General features: G+C 41.2%; 1 protein-coding gene across 1 annotated transcript in view; it reads right to left on the reverse strand.

The window, feature by feature from the left end:
- The window catches only part of Ppp2r3a (protein phosphatase 2 regulatory subunit B''alpha), a 133,182-nt gene extending 118,723 nt beyond the window's left edge, over positions 1 to 14,459 (reverse strand). Inside the window, exon 1 of the mRNA XM_021206420.2 lies at positions 14,327 to 14,459. The gene's annotated coding sequence lies outside the window, so the exon portion shown is untranslated. The remainder of the gene's footprint in view (positions 1 to 14,326) is intronic.
- Positions 14,460 to 15,042: the final 583 nt, after the last annotated feature.

Here is a 15,042-nt window from a genome sequence, read left to right on the forward strand (position 1 = left end):
CCACTTTCTCCCTACCTATTCAATATAGTACTTGAAGTCCTAGCCAGAGCAATCGGACAACAAAAGGAGATCAAGGGGATACAAATTGGTAAGGAAGAAATCAAAATATCATTATTTGCAGATGATATGATGGNATATATAAGTGACCCTAAAAAGTCCACCAGAGAACTCCTAAAGCTTTATTCTCAACAATAAAAGAACCTCTGGTGGAATCACCATGCTCGTGTCTCTAGCTGCATATGTAGCAGAAGATGGGGAACTTTCGGGATAGCATTTGAAATTTAAATAAAGAAAATAATAATAAAGAAAAAAAGAAAAAAAAGAAACAATAGGGAACTTTGTATTTTTTTTTTATCTTTTACATTGTTTTATATTTTTTGTTGTTATTTGAGGCTTATACAGGGTAAGAATTAGCATCATTGTCTTTCAGTTCTGCATTTTGCCCCATTAGGTGGTCAGAGGTAATACTACATATGAAGCCATCATCATCTGGATCCTTCCTAGAATCTATCTTAGTTACTTTTGTATTGCTGTGGTAAAACACCATGGCCACGGCAACTTAAAAAGTTTAGTTGGGCTTATGGTTCCAATAGGTTAGAGTCTATGATGGTCGAGTGAGGGCATGGGGACAGTTGGCTGGAACAGCAGCTTAGGGCTCACATCTTGATCCAGAAGCCAGAGGAAGAGAGAACAATTGGGAATGGTGTGCCTTATGAAACATTATGGCCATAACCAAGTGCCACACTTGCTCCAACAAGGCCATACCTCCTAATCCTTCCCTAACATTTCCACTAAATGGGTACCGAAGCATTCAAACCTGAGCCCATTGAGGGTAGTCTCATCCACACCATCACTCCCTGTGACTCTTCTTTTCAGAAGTATGTGTATGGCAGCCTGCCTGTTGACTGGCTTGCAAGTAGATTATGTTTCATGAATTCTCCTATTAACATAAATCTATTCGAGTTGGGGGTCCATGTTTTCAAACCTTTATTTATTTGTAGAATTATTAATTATTATTATTATTATTATTATTGAGATAGGGTTTCTCTGTGTAATCTTAGCTGTCCTGGAACTTGCCCTGTAGACTAGGCTGGCCTTGAACACAAAGATCCACCTGCCTATGTCTCCTGAGTGCTGAAATTAAAGGCATACACCACCACCTGGCTGTTTTCAAACTTGGAGAGAGAAGAGGGGAGAGGGGAGAGGAGGGGAGAGGGGAGAGGAGGGGAGAGGGGCAAGGGGAGAGGAGAAAGGGAGAAATGGGGAGAGATTGATTCTGAGAGATTCTATTTTTATTTAAAAATGCATGTCTGTGTATATTCAGGTAGGTTTTATGCCTACAGATGGCAGATGTGTTGAACTCCTGGAGCTAGAGTTATAGGTATTTGTGAGTCAGTAGGAGCTAAACTTGGGTTTACTGCTGCAAGCCATTTCTCCAATCCCATTTTCAAACTTTTTAATAATTATGCTGAGGTCTAAATAAACCTCTTTCTGTAAATGTTCTTGGCAGTTATTTTTCCTTTTTATATAGTTTCCTTTTCCCCTATTTTCTTCCAAAACTCTGGGTACATAAGACAATGGGATTTTTTTTTTAGCTCCACTATAATCTTTTAAGACAATGTTCCATATGTGGTAGTCCAATGTTGGCCAAAATATCATTACATGGTACATGAATGTTTATATATATATTAGGATTGGTCTGAGCATTGAAATGATCATCTAATAAATTCTTATGCCAAAAATAAAGTCAGTATTATCTAATAGATGAGGATACTGAGTTCAAGATAAAAATAAACAAGCAAGCAAACAAATAAAAAAACCAAACAAAAACCTCTAATACTTCGTAACATTAATAAGAAAGCATAGGAATTTGAACCTGTTTTTCAATGTCTAACAACCCTTTTCTTCTTTATCATACTTGCATTAAGTCTAAAAGAACATGGATAACCAGTATTGCCTATAGTTCCAGGTTTCTCAGTGTCCACGACAGGAACTGGCCTCAAAATCTCCATGGAAGAAGGAAGGAGGGAGCCATGAATAGGAGCAGGGAAGCTACAACAGACAGAACTTACAAAGATCAAACTTCTTACACTCCACTTTCATTTTTCACAAAAATTGAAACTGAACAAAGTCATTACGAAATAAGATTATGACACAAAACAGCTAAATAAAATAAAATCATAATAAATAAATGGAGTAAAACATGACTTTTAAGAGGATGAATAATGATAAATGCTTTTTGTCTGTCACACTATACTATCAAACTTTATAATTATAACTAAAACAAAGAGCTTATAAAACAATTAATCTGACTAGGACATAATTAAGAGCACATTAAAAAAATAGAATCATATCCAGAAATAGTACACCATGTAAAACATGCCATAAGGCCAAGCATAAAGCTAAATTTAAAAAAATAAAAACAAGTGACCTGTGAGATTAAGCCCACAGGAGGGAAATAGGAAACGCATTAGGCTTTAAATGTGAAAGAATGCAAATGGCAAGGTAAGAAAATACAATTTAAGGAAACTAATGGAAGAGTAAAATATGAAATTCAATTTGGAGAAACAAATTCAAGAATGAAGATTCAGTGTCAAAAGTCACTGAACAGAAAAAAACTTAGAAAATACATTCCATTTATTCACAAATTATTTGTTAAGCATCGGCCCCACTGCTATAGTTTCTCAGGGAAGGGGTGGTGGGTCGGGAAGCAGAAGCATATGCAGTAGGAAACCACTACAGTTTACTCACTATCATATTCCCAACATGTAGCCAGTGCACAGCATGAGACAGAAATTCCACAGTATCTCCTGAATGTATGAACTGTCAGATTCCCCAGCTGAAGTAGAGGAAGGAGACAAAGGCTTAGTGGAAAGATTTCTAATAAGAAGAAATGTCAGATTCTTAGAGCTGACTTTTCATGTTCTTACATGTGACCATCAACAGAATTCATTGATTAGCTTCTGTCCCAAAGACTGCTTTGTTATCCTACTTCTTAGTCCCATTGATGTCCCCTATTTGTCCAGCCTTAACTATATCTTCAGCTAGGTCTTATCACAGGTAACATTCTTAGTACAGCTTTGGAACTGGACTTTTCTACTAAATGAGCATATTAAGTACTCATGTGCCTACAAATAGACAATTACAGGCAAAAAACAGTGGTCTTGTGGAGGCCAAGAGTAATTAACAGGATAAGAGTGTAACTCAATTGGTAAAGTGTCTGTAAAAGTGTCTGTAAAGGCTCCTGTGGTTCAGCCCCAGCACTGATTAAAAAGCTTGGTGTGGTGGCATGCACCTGTAACCCTAGCATTTGGGAGGTGAGGGCAGGAGGATCAGAAGTTCAAGGCTATCTTCTACTACACAAGTTCAAGGCTAGCCTGAACTACATGAAGTCCTGTCTCTAATGAAATGAAAAATGAGTAGTTAGCCGCCAATTAAACAAAACTGCTCAAAGAAAATATTTGAACTACCATCTTTAGTATAATTCCAAAAGGAATTATTTACTTTGAAATTCAATGGAATTCAATTTGGAGAAAACATGAGAGTGAGATCATAATGAGAAGGCAGAAATGAAAGCAAAGTTCATTTTTGAAAGTCAAAGAGGAGTCCATCCCAAATGCTGGGAAGAATATGAAGGCAGAGGACAGAGTCAAGACTTAGAGAACAGGAAAGTTGAGAATAGACAAGGGTTGTTATATATACATACACACACATACATCACACATACTTACAAGCATTACAATAATTAAAACTATTAATTATATAGAACATATGTATACGAGTAAACATGGCAATTAAACCAAGTAAATACCAATGGCAAGGAAACAATAAGTAGGACTAATCAGAATCGTAAAATCAAAACATACATTATGAAGAATTAGTAACTGATAATTGATATGCTACCTACTATAAAATGATTCCAAATAGCCAAATAAATAGTACCCCACACTATTCACAAAAATCCAAATGAATTAAAGATTTAAATTTGAGAAAAACATAAAAATATAAAATATAAGATTCTAGTTTATTCACTCTCATAACTCCATGTAATTAATTAGTACACAGCATAAACTGAAATTCAATAGTATTTTTGATGCTATAGCAGAAAACTAATTAAAAAGGCATTAAAAAGGTTTCCCCCCTAAAACAATACAGCCTATTATTACTACCCTTCATTGCTGCCAGAATGAAATGGTAAGATCCCATTGCCAGTATGGTAGGAGTACACTTTGGACACAGAACATAAAACAAACAAACAAACAAATAAAAATCAAGCTGGAACTTTCCCTATTACATGGGATCCTCAATTGCCTTTAATACTTGAATCCAGGTGGTACAGCACCTATAAGCCTCTATTTGCGTCCAGATACTCATCGTGGGCAAGGAGTTCCAACCAGACCTGCCAGACAAACACTAAGTTGTCAGGAGGTACAAGTTAAGTACACACCTTAGCTATCTCCACTGCAGTACCTCCACCCCATTTCTAAGCAGCACCTGATGATCTCCCTTTTCTTGTTTGTTTGTTTTATTTTATTTTCCAGTGACAGAGTCTCACTTTGTAGCCCATACTGGCCTCAAACTTAGAGCAAACAGTCCTGCCTCAGCTGCCCAAGAGCTAAGTACAAAATGCTAGCACCTGAGTCACAGAGTTTATGCATCAGTACTAATCTCATGGCATTCTAGGCCTCAGTCCTCACAACTGTAAAATAGGGAACATGGCTGAAACTACACAGAAAAAGAACTGTGCCCTGCTATGGCTTCTAAGGCTTTAATAGCATATTCCACTCAGCCACTGATTTAGTTTTCAAGTTTTGATCTCATAGACAGGAATTTTTCATTTTTTTTTAAACTAGAGGGATTCCATTCGAACGACAGGTAAAGGTGGATGAATAAATACGGAGAGTTTACACACCTATCATCCTAGCACTCTGGTGCTGAGGCAGGATATTGCTATGAGTTTGAGGCCAATCTGGGCTGCAGAATGAGACCCTGTCATTGGAGAAAATAAATCAATCAAGCAAAAACCCCAAAATAGAATAAAATAAACACCAAGAGGAGGGATAACGTCAGGTGCTTCTTACAAGTAGGGTGGAAGAATCATTAGAATCACCAGGTGCTGAGAGGCCAAGGCAGTCTAAAAGAGAAGAGAGGCACTGCCAAGAAAAGTGAACTTTGACAAAGATGCTACTGGAAATGCAAAGAAGCTTCATTAGGGAAAGTGTCTGAAATAACCAGGCTGGAAGAAGGGTATTATTTACAATTTTCAGTCAAAAACAACCTCTACAGAGTAGAAGATGAAGTCAAAACAATAAAGGTGTGTGGTTTCAGGGTGAGGTTGGGGGTTAGTGGCCTTAAGTGTCAAGAGTCTGAGTAGAGAATTTAACTGTTAACAGGGAGTAAAATTCTTGTTCCTGGGTTGGTAACAGGTTGTAGAAAAGAAAAGACACAGCAGGAAAAGACACAGCAGGAAAAAGAGGGTATTGTAATGGTCTACTAGAGCAGTGGTTCTCAGCCTGCTCAATGCTGTGACCCTTCAATACAATTCCTCATGTTGTGGTGACCACAACCATAGAATTATTTTTAAGGCTACTTCATAACTGTAATTGTGCTACTGTTACAAATCTAAATGTAAATATCCATGTTTTCAGACTGTCTTAGGTGGCCCCTGTGAAAGGGCCATTTGTCCCCCAAGGGGATGTCAGCCCCAGGTTGAAATACTTCAGTCCTGCACTAGAAGTATTATGGTGGTCTGAATAAGGAAACAATAAAGACAGTAGAATTCGACAATCTAGTGACTTAACACTTGAAGGGTAGATACAATACTACTGATGACAGATTGAACATAAGATGAAAAGAGAACCAAAGTTGACTGAAGGTTTTTGTCCTCAAGAAGAAAAAAGTTACTTTTTACAACATGCAACAATGGGATAGGTTATGGGAAATGTAGTTTTGAGATAAAGCTCTGTAGCCTTTTAAAAGTTAGGAAGATAATGAGAAGTAGGAAAAAAAAAACCAGAAAAAAAAAAAAAGCCTCCAGCGAGAGGAAATCGTGATGATGAATTGTGCTAGAGGCAGAGTGAAGAAAGCATTAAAAACAAAAAAGTAACTAGCAGTGTAAGATGCCGTAGAAGGAGGAGAGAGAACTGACTCACTGGTTAGCAATGAGACAGTCAGGGTTGGGCTAGTTTGGTAAGAGACATATGTGGAGAAAAGGCCTAATTAGTATGGATTCAAGGCCTGATTAGTATGAAAAGAAAACTGAGTCACTGAATTGGCTAGCTGTACAACACTCAGATACAGAGTCAAGGGACAATGGAGAACACAGTGCCTTGTGCTAACTCTTGTACCAGAAGGCACTGCATTTCCAGATTCTAAAACAGTAAGTGGCATATATTAGTAACTAGACAAATATTTATTGATTACTAAAGTCATCAGACATTTTATCAGGAAGCAGTCTAGAAAATACAGTAGAATTTAAGAAATCTTGGTTCAATATGGAAATATAGCCTTCTATGTCCCTGCTATGATTGAACAGTTCATAGGGCCCTTACAAGCCTAAAATAGATATCCTACAATTTGGGAACAAGGATATGACTTAACAAATGCCTTTCAAGAATATATGTTTAATTTTGGATATATAGCACCATCTCTCCAACTACTTCATATATTTGGGGTCCCTGTTTAATATTATAACAATGAAACAAGCCTGAGACTTACATAAAATCAAACAGCTTTTCTACAAATACTGCAGGAACACCAAGCTATCCACTGACAGGCCTGACTTTCTATACAAAATTAATTCAAAATGGCCAGCAGACCTAAATGTAAGGACTGCAGTTACATACTCTTAGGAAAACCCCACAGAGGTGAATGAATGTGACCACGATGGTGCCAAAAGCACACTGGTGACAACAGCAGCAGCAAAGAGCCAAGTTCCCTGCTGCAAAGGCAACTATCAGGAGAGGAAAGTGCAGCCGTGATAAAATACCTAGAGTACACAATCACCTCCTTTCTGCCCCTTCCCTTCTTCCTACTCATGTGTATGAGCACATCAACATGGGCATCTGTTTACATACAAAGGCTGTAAGTTGTTACTGGGAACCTTCTCTGATTGTCCTTCCATTGTAACTTTTTATTTATTTATGCATATGCATCACTACATGCAGGAGCCTGAGGAGGACAGTAGAGGGCATACGATCCCCTGGAGCTAGAGTTACAGGTGGTTGTGGGCCTCTAGGTGCATGCTGGGCACTGAATCCCTTCCTGTGCAGGAGCACTCTTACCCACTGAGCCATGTCTCCAGGTCCCCAGCTTGTTCTGAGGATCCCAGTCTCACCTTCTAAGATTGGACTAACAGGTAAATTGCCACATCCACCCAGCATTTATATGAGTACTAGGGTGCATGAACCCCAAGTGTTTTAACCACTGAACCATCTCCCCAGGCCACTCTAATCAACTTTTATAACTCAACAATTACACCTGGATGTATGCAACTGGAAAAATCAAGTTCTAATATCAAGTTAACTGGAAAAAACTGCAATACTGCTCCTGGGAACCTGACAAATACACATTTCCTAGAATAGCCAAATACTTCATTTTCAATATGCTAAGAGTCTGGATTTTGTGTATCACTTGAATGGAAAGGTGATGTCAGGGTTACTGGAGCCTAGATTACTACTGGCCTTTAGAAACTCTAAGGTTTTCTAGATAAGTAAGAGATGTATGGCCAAATCACTAACATCTCAATCAGGTCCTACAGGAGTCTTCAGAGTCCTAGAAAAATATCTCATCAGTGAAAAGCAGTCTTCAAAACAAATGCACGAAAACTCTCAATGATGAGGAAGACAAGTGATCAGGCTCTATCTAGCTAACTCTCTGAAAAGTCCTACGTGTTTGTGTACTCAACATACTGAATATCTGCTATGTACCACAGATAATAGCACCCCCCACCCCCCACCATGCCACCTTTTTCAAATAAACTTCTCAAAAACTTTGTTGAACAGCAATGGGAGGGGAGGTCCTTGGTGCAGGGGAAGTTTGATGCCCCAGTATAGGGGAATGCTGGAGCAGTGGGGTGGGAGAATGTAGGTGGGTGGGGGTGCACCTTCATACAGGCAAAGGGGAGGGGGAGGGCGATGTGGGATGAGGGGTTGGTGGTGGGATAACTGAGAAGTGGGATATCATTTGAGATGTAAATGAATGGAATGATTAATTAAAACAAAAACAAAAACAAAAACAAAAAAACCTATGTCAAAATAGGTTAGAAATATAGTGCAGTGGTAGAACACTTGCCTGTCATGTGCAAAGCCCTGGGTTCAATCCACGGTACACTGAGACACACAGATTATTTTGAACATTCACAATTTTCTTACAGTCATACTTATACCAATCTGGTTTCTACCTTTTCCATTATAGAATGGCTCTTGCTGAGGTCAAATCTCCTCCTCCTGTTTTTCTTCTTCTTTTCTTCTTTTTGACAGGGTTTCTCTATATAACCTTGGCTGCCCTGTAGACCAGGCTGGTCTCTGCCTCCCAAGTGCTGGGATTAAGGGTGTGCACCACACTGCCCAGCAGATCCCACCTTAAGTTTAACAGAGGGTTTTCAGCACAGTTAACTACTTGGCGATTTCTTTTTTCCTTTGGAATCACTATCTCCCCTTGCCTTTATGGCATGCCTTAAACTACAATTAGATTTTAAAGAAAGAATATAAAGCAAAAAATCAACTATGGGTTATTATTTTAAAAATAATTTATTCATTATTTTATATGTGTACAGGTATTTTGCCTTCATGTATGTGCACCACATGTGTGCTGGTGCCTGTGGAGGCCAGAAGAGGGCATTGGACCCCTTAAAATTAGAGTCAGAAATAGTTGTGACCAACATGTGGGTGTTGAGCCATTTCTCCAGCTCCAAGTGTGGTTTACTTTTGAAATCCTTAAATACCTTGCCTATATGCAACAAAACATTTTTTGGCCTCATCTAATTAAAAGCTCCACAGTATGCATTCAGTTAAATCACATACCTAACATCAAGCTAGGTGCCCCTCACAGTACCTCTTCATTATTTTATTATAAGTACTTCTTATTATCTTATTCTAAAAAACTAGCTCTGGGCCCTCTTCTGCTGCTCATCTTGGGTCAGTGGTTCTCATCTGAGGAGCATTTGAAACTCAAGGCTGCCAGCACTAAAGCTGGCTGAGCAGAATGAGCAGTTACTTACAGGACACCTATTGCTTCAACAGCAAGTACCTGGCCATCCAGAGCTACATAGCAAGACCCTAACTAAAACAACAAAAACAAAACAAAACAAAAAACCAAAACCAAAGTAATACCATCACACACATGCGCACACACCAAACAAAAACCAACCAACCAAAAAAAAAAAAAAAATCAAAACCCAAAACAAAAAACTTACAAAGCTGCAATTCAGACCAAATAAATAGAAACAGAAATTTCTTAGACTGACCTAAGCATTAGTTTCTTTGTTGCTGTCTTTTGCTTTTTAAGTGTGTGTGTGCGCGTGTGTGTTGGTGGTGGTACATGTACACATATGTGTGCACCCATGTTCATACAGAGAAGCCCAAGAAGGTGAATAGGGTTTCTTATGTATCCTGGAGCTACACTAGTGGCCAGCAAGCTCCAGTGATCCTCCTGTCTCGGTCACAGCACTGTAATTCCTGGCGACTCTACTGCCAGGCATAGATTTTTACATAGATACTGGAGACTGCAATTCAGGTCCTCATACTTGTGCAGCTACCTCACCACCCTAGCTGTGGTGGGTTTTTTGTTTTTTTGTTGTTTTTCTTTTTTTTTTCTTTTTAGAGATTTATTTATTTATTATATCTAAGTACACTGTAGCTGTCTTCAGACACTCCAGAAGAGGGAGTCAGATCTCTTTACGGATGGTTGTGAGCCACCATGTGGTTGCTGGGATTTGAACTCAGGACCTTCGGAAGAGCAGTTGGGTGCTCTTACCTGCTGAGCCATCTCACCAGCCCCGGGTTTTTTGTTTTTTTAATCATTCAGTGTTTCCAAAGTAAAACCAAAAAGAAAATTATTCTCTTTTGACCAGGATTACATATTCAAGAGCACACAGAATTAGGCTAGCAAGTTGGTTCAGCTGGTAAAAGCACTTGCATGCAAGCCTGAGTTTGACTCTCAAAGGCTATAGTACATCCACATGCGTCTGCAATACTATCATTCCGACAGCCAGATGGAAGACAGAGAGAAAAGCATCACCAGAAGGCTCCTGGGTCAGCAAGCCTAGAGGAGGCAGCCCAGGGAAAGCAACAAAGATCCTGCATCACCAAGGAGAGCAGCAACTCCCGAAAGTTATCTTCGACTTCCACACGGGTGCACACATGCATGCACACACACTCACCCCCACACAATGCAGAGGCAAAACAGGCCAGGCACAAGCCCTAGGGAGTGGCTGACTGGAATCAGTTTTGACTTACTTCTGATCACTGTTGCAGTACAAAAAAGCCAATTTAGTCTGCCATTCATTTTTTTCTCTCTCTCTAAAAATCTTCAGATTTAAAAATACTGGCAACTAATGCAGAACTAATGATAAAACCACTGTATGGGCAAACTAAAACATCCAAGATCTAGATTCTATGTTGGGCTATTGGTTTGTAGCATCTGCAATGACTAATTTCGCCCATACACTTCAACTTAAACCTAAACATAGTGCCTCCAGTCCCATGCTTTCTTTCTATGGGTTCTGAACTGTAAAGTGCTTTTATGGCACATTTACATGAACGTTTAGCATCCCAATGTGATCTATGATTTAAATCCAGCCCAAAACTATTCTTTTTTTTTTTTTAAAGATTTATTTATTTATTATATGTAAGTACACTGTAGCTGTCTTCAGACACTCCAGAAGAGGGCATCAGATCTTGTTACAGATGGTTGTGAGCCACCGTGTGGTTGCTGGGATTTGAACTCTGGACCTTTGGAAGAGCAGTCGGTGTTCTTACTCACTGAGCCATCTCACCAGCCCCCAAAACTATTCTTATGATGCTTTCTATTTCCTGTAGCAACTCCACTATTCACATTTTGGCAAGCTAGTGCCCTGGAATTCACCCTAGGAAGTTATTTCTCTACCTCAACATTTGTGCCATTATCTTCTAAATCCAATCAACCATGCCTCCTAAGCACATCTCATAGATACATGAACTTCTTTCCCACCCCACTGCTATCATCCTGGTCTCAGTTACCTTTTGTTTCAGTTACCTTGTTCAAATCATTTTTTCCATATGCTGATCTTTCACAAACATATTTGGTCCAATAGCTACGTTTCTATCAATTTATTCCACAAATATAGCCATTCACATGTGAACTGGCATATTCACAGTGGTATTTACAATAAATTGAAAACATTTACATGTCTATCAATAGGGGAATGGATAATCTATATTGAAGCCACAAAATGAAAGGCCATATACATCAAAATGGGTAAATTCCCAAGGGACTGCCACCATTTGTGTAAACAAGATACCTAGCAAAAAAAAAAAAAGTTCAGAATAGTAAACAAAACTATTAGCAATGGTTATCTACTCAGAAGGCATGGAGAAAATGTTGACTGGAATAAATGATGTTGTTGTTGAATACACCTGGAGAAGGGCCTGTTTTAAGAAGTACTGCTTTAAGTTCCTTGCATGATTTCTGGTGAGTAGGCTGGACTGAGAAGTCAGTAGCAGACAGCCTCTGCTTACTTCCCTACTTCTATCGTTCTGCCTCCCTAATCTTTCAAGTTCCAACCACACTAGCTTCCGGGTTCCTGGGGGTTGGGCGGGGGGGGGGACCTATTCTTTTCCATTTTAGGGTCCCCTAAGCTTTAATTACCAATTCCATGTTTATCCTTCTGACTCTGTCTCTCATGTTCTTTTCCCAAAGGAAGAACACTCCTCATTTTCTGGACTAGGTCAAGACTAACATTTTAGGTACTCAGGAAACCTGTACTTCTCCTCTGAGAATTTAGCACTGCTGTAATGACATAACTGTATAATTACATATGTTCACACCAGTTACCTCTTTAGATGATAAGAAACAGAAGAGCAGAGATCAAATCAGTTGCTTTTACCTTTGTATTCCAAGACATGATCTACCGTACAGTTTGCAAAGCAGGCTGTCACATATTAAATAAATGACTTCTCTTGCCCTTAAGCTTAAGAAAGCAGAGTCAATACATAACCAAACAAGGACAATGCAGTGTCCTGGTAGTAAAGCAGCAGTTTGTTTATGACAATGGCTTTCAACGAGGGATAGCTTGGTCCTTCTCAGGGGATAACCCAGCAAAGTCTAGAAACAGTTTTGATTGTCATTGCATATGTGTGTAGTACTCCTAATAGCTAGGATTATAAGTCAGGAGTGTGGCTAACCACCCTCTATGGGACAAGATAGGCTACCATGACGAATATTCTTTCATCTAAATTGTCAACAGCACCACATAAGAGAGATCCTGATTGAGGGTGACACTATTCAAAAAGGGGGTCAATCCTACCCCTTACTCTGGTGGGGTTCTGTTGTGGTTATTTTGTTGAGGTGTAAGGCAGAGTTAAGGGGATGTCAAGAAGAGCTTCAGAGATGTAAAACTTGAGTTACTTGTTGAAAGGTGACAGAGCCCAGTTCAACTGGAACTGAAATGTGTTGCTGACGAGTTTAAGTTATTACCTTCAAATAGTCTCTACTCCAGAACTGCTCAACTTTATTCTCTTCCTGCTCAAGCAAAATTTCCTTTCTCTGAGGATACATGGTTTTAGAAGAACCTTAAGGTCAGATTAACTCAGACCAAGATAAAGCCAGATAGTCACTGTGTAGAATGTTAAGCTACTTTTTAATATATGCAAATCATATGTGTGAATGTAAAACATTAGCTGCCTACTATTCAGGTTGTTGGTGTTTAAAGCTATCATTGAATCCAACAACATCGGCCTTGGTATAGACTTTTCCAGTGTGCATGTGTGTATAAACAAAACAAAAATCAAACAAACCCCAAAAGAACCGCAAAACTTTGTATTCCTGACCTGAGCTTTCCAGGTTTTGTATAAGATCCATTTTTTCCCCTTCACGAGTATCTCTTGCCATAAGTTTTGTCAGAAATGGTGAGACAGCCTTTTGAATGCAATAAATGTGAATAAATTGCATGCAAATCAGGAGCTGTCTACAGATTTTTAAGAAAGCTTTCAGTAATCGTCATGGAGACCAGTGAAAGAAACTGAGATAATTTTTAACGATGCCAAGGAAAGCCGTGTGTTTACTACAACACGAGTCTGCTGCCTGCTTAGCTGGACGCCCATGCTCTGACCTAGTATGGCAATTCTTAGGGTCCCTGTGCTTGATGCTCTGTTTACAAGAAACTGAGGCCAGACACTAAGGAAGAACAAAGAAAAATGCCTGGCACCAAAGAGGCGGGGGACGTTTTGTACATAAATGAAGATCCGTGGAGGAACTCTTTTTCCAATTTTGAAAGGCACTACAAATCATCCTCTCCGCTTACGTGTTCAAGCATTTATTCTATGTTCTCAAACTATTTTCTACAAAGAAAATACCTTATAATTTACAAACAGCAATCTGTCCTCCCCCTCTGCATCTGCAGACCATCAAGCAGGATAAAATTTCCCTAGGCTTTATCAGAGTGGGAGGAATGGAAATAATGTGAGCACAACACAGTTCCGATGCAACATCAACTCCAAGCCGGGCCAGCTGGTTTCCATCGAGCGGTCCCCAAGGAGAACAACCCTCAAGCCTGCAGCCCGGCCGGCGCGACCGTGGGACCGGCCGAGGTGCTCGCAGCTCAGCCACTCGGTCGCTCGATACCTTTGTTTCAGGTGCCCCTGTGCCCAGAGTGGCTGGGATCCCGCCCGCAGCCCCGAACTGGTGACACATCCTTCTTTGGCCAAGTCGGGCCGAGGCCGGGCAGGGGGCGGGGAAGGAAAATAAAGCCTCAGCGCCTAACGACGTGACTCTCAGTTCTTCCAGAACCTTGGCATTTGCTGCCTTGCCAAGCTTTCCTGTTAACGAGTTCCCGGCCCGGGCGTCCCGCGAGGTGGGAGGCGCCGGCCATCCGGTCCCCCTGGCCTCCTCCGCAGAGCTCCCGGGCCACGGTTCTCCACGGCCGCCAGCCCGGGGAGTCCTCCGGCAGAGCGTGCCTGCGCTCCACCAGGAGTCCCTTTACCGCGCGCGGCCCCTGCGGCCAGGCCAGACCCCGCCCCCGGCCCCGCCCGCCCCGGTCTCTGTGCACCGCCCCTCGGCCTCGCCAGCCCGTGGAGGGCCGGGGGCTCCCAAGGAGAACCGGCCTAAGGCCCCGCGCCTGTGCGCCTACCTCAGTGCCCGCTGCTCCTCCTCCCGCGGCTGCCTCGGCTCGCAGGCGACGCGCACACGCCACCCCGGCTTCCCGCAGCGCGGGGTCTGGGCCGCTTACGCCGCGCGTGAGGAGCCGAGGCCTGAGCGCGCCCCGCCCAGTCGCCCAGCAGCCTAGCTGCCCGCCAGCGCCACAGCCCCGCCCACTAGCGCCTCAGGCCTGCCCACCAGACCCGCCCCTCTCGGCCCCGGTCCCGCCCACCTGGCCGCTCCGGGTTCCTCCCCCTCCCTTTCCTCCGAAAGGGGGCCCTGAGGGGCGCTGCGAGAGCCGCCGCCTCGGCCACCACTGTGCTTTACTTAGTGTAATGGAGAAGGCTGTTTGCACTATTTGGGGACTGAATTTCATGTTAACAGTATACATTTTACGATGGCCGTCATTATTTTTATTACCCTTCTTACTGTCCTCTTAGATAACTGTTCTGCTCTTCCGGGAGGCTATCCCATCTACAGTCTACTGTGGCCCACACCAGCATGCTCCTATTCGCTCAGCCCAAGTTGTGTGAGTTTTGAAAGAAGAGTTTATTTATTTATTTTATTTATTTTTTTGAAAGCGAATTGTTAACAGAATAAAAATTGTTAAATAAACAAAGCTATGTAAAACAAGTGCACAACTTAAAGGATTATTCTGAAACATTTGCGATTTTGATTTCTTAAGCTTTGACCCTAGCTAAAATAATC

Source organism: Mus pahari, chromosome 10 (genome assembly GCF_900095145.1).
Source record: "Mus pahari chromosome 10, PAHARI_EIJ_v1.1, whole genome shotgun sequence".
Taxonomy (NCBI): domain Eukaryota; kingdom Metazoa; phylum Chordata; class Mammalia; order Rodentia; family Muridae; genus Mus; species Mus pahari.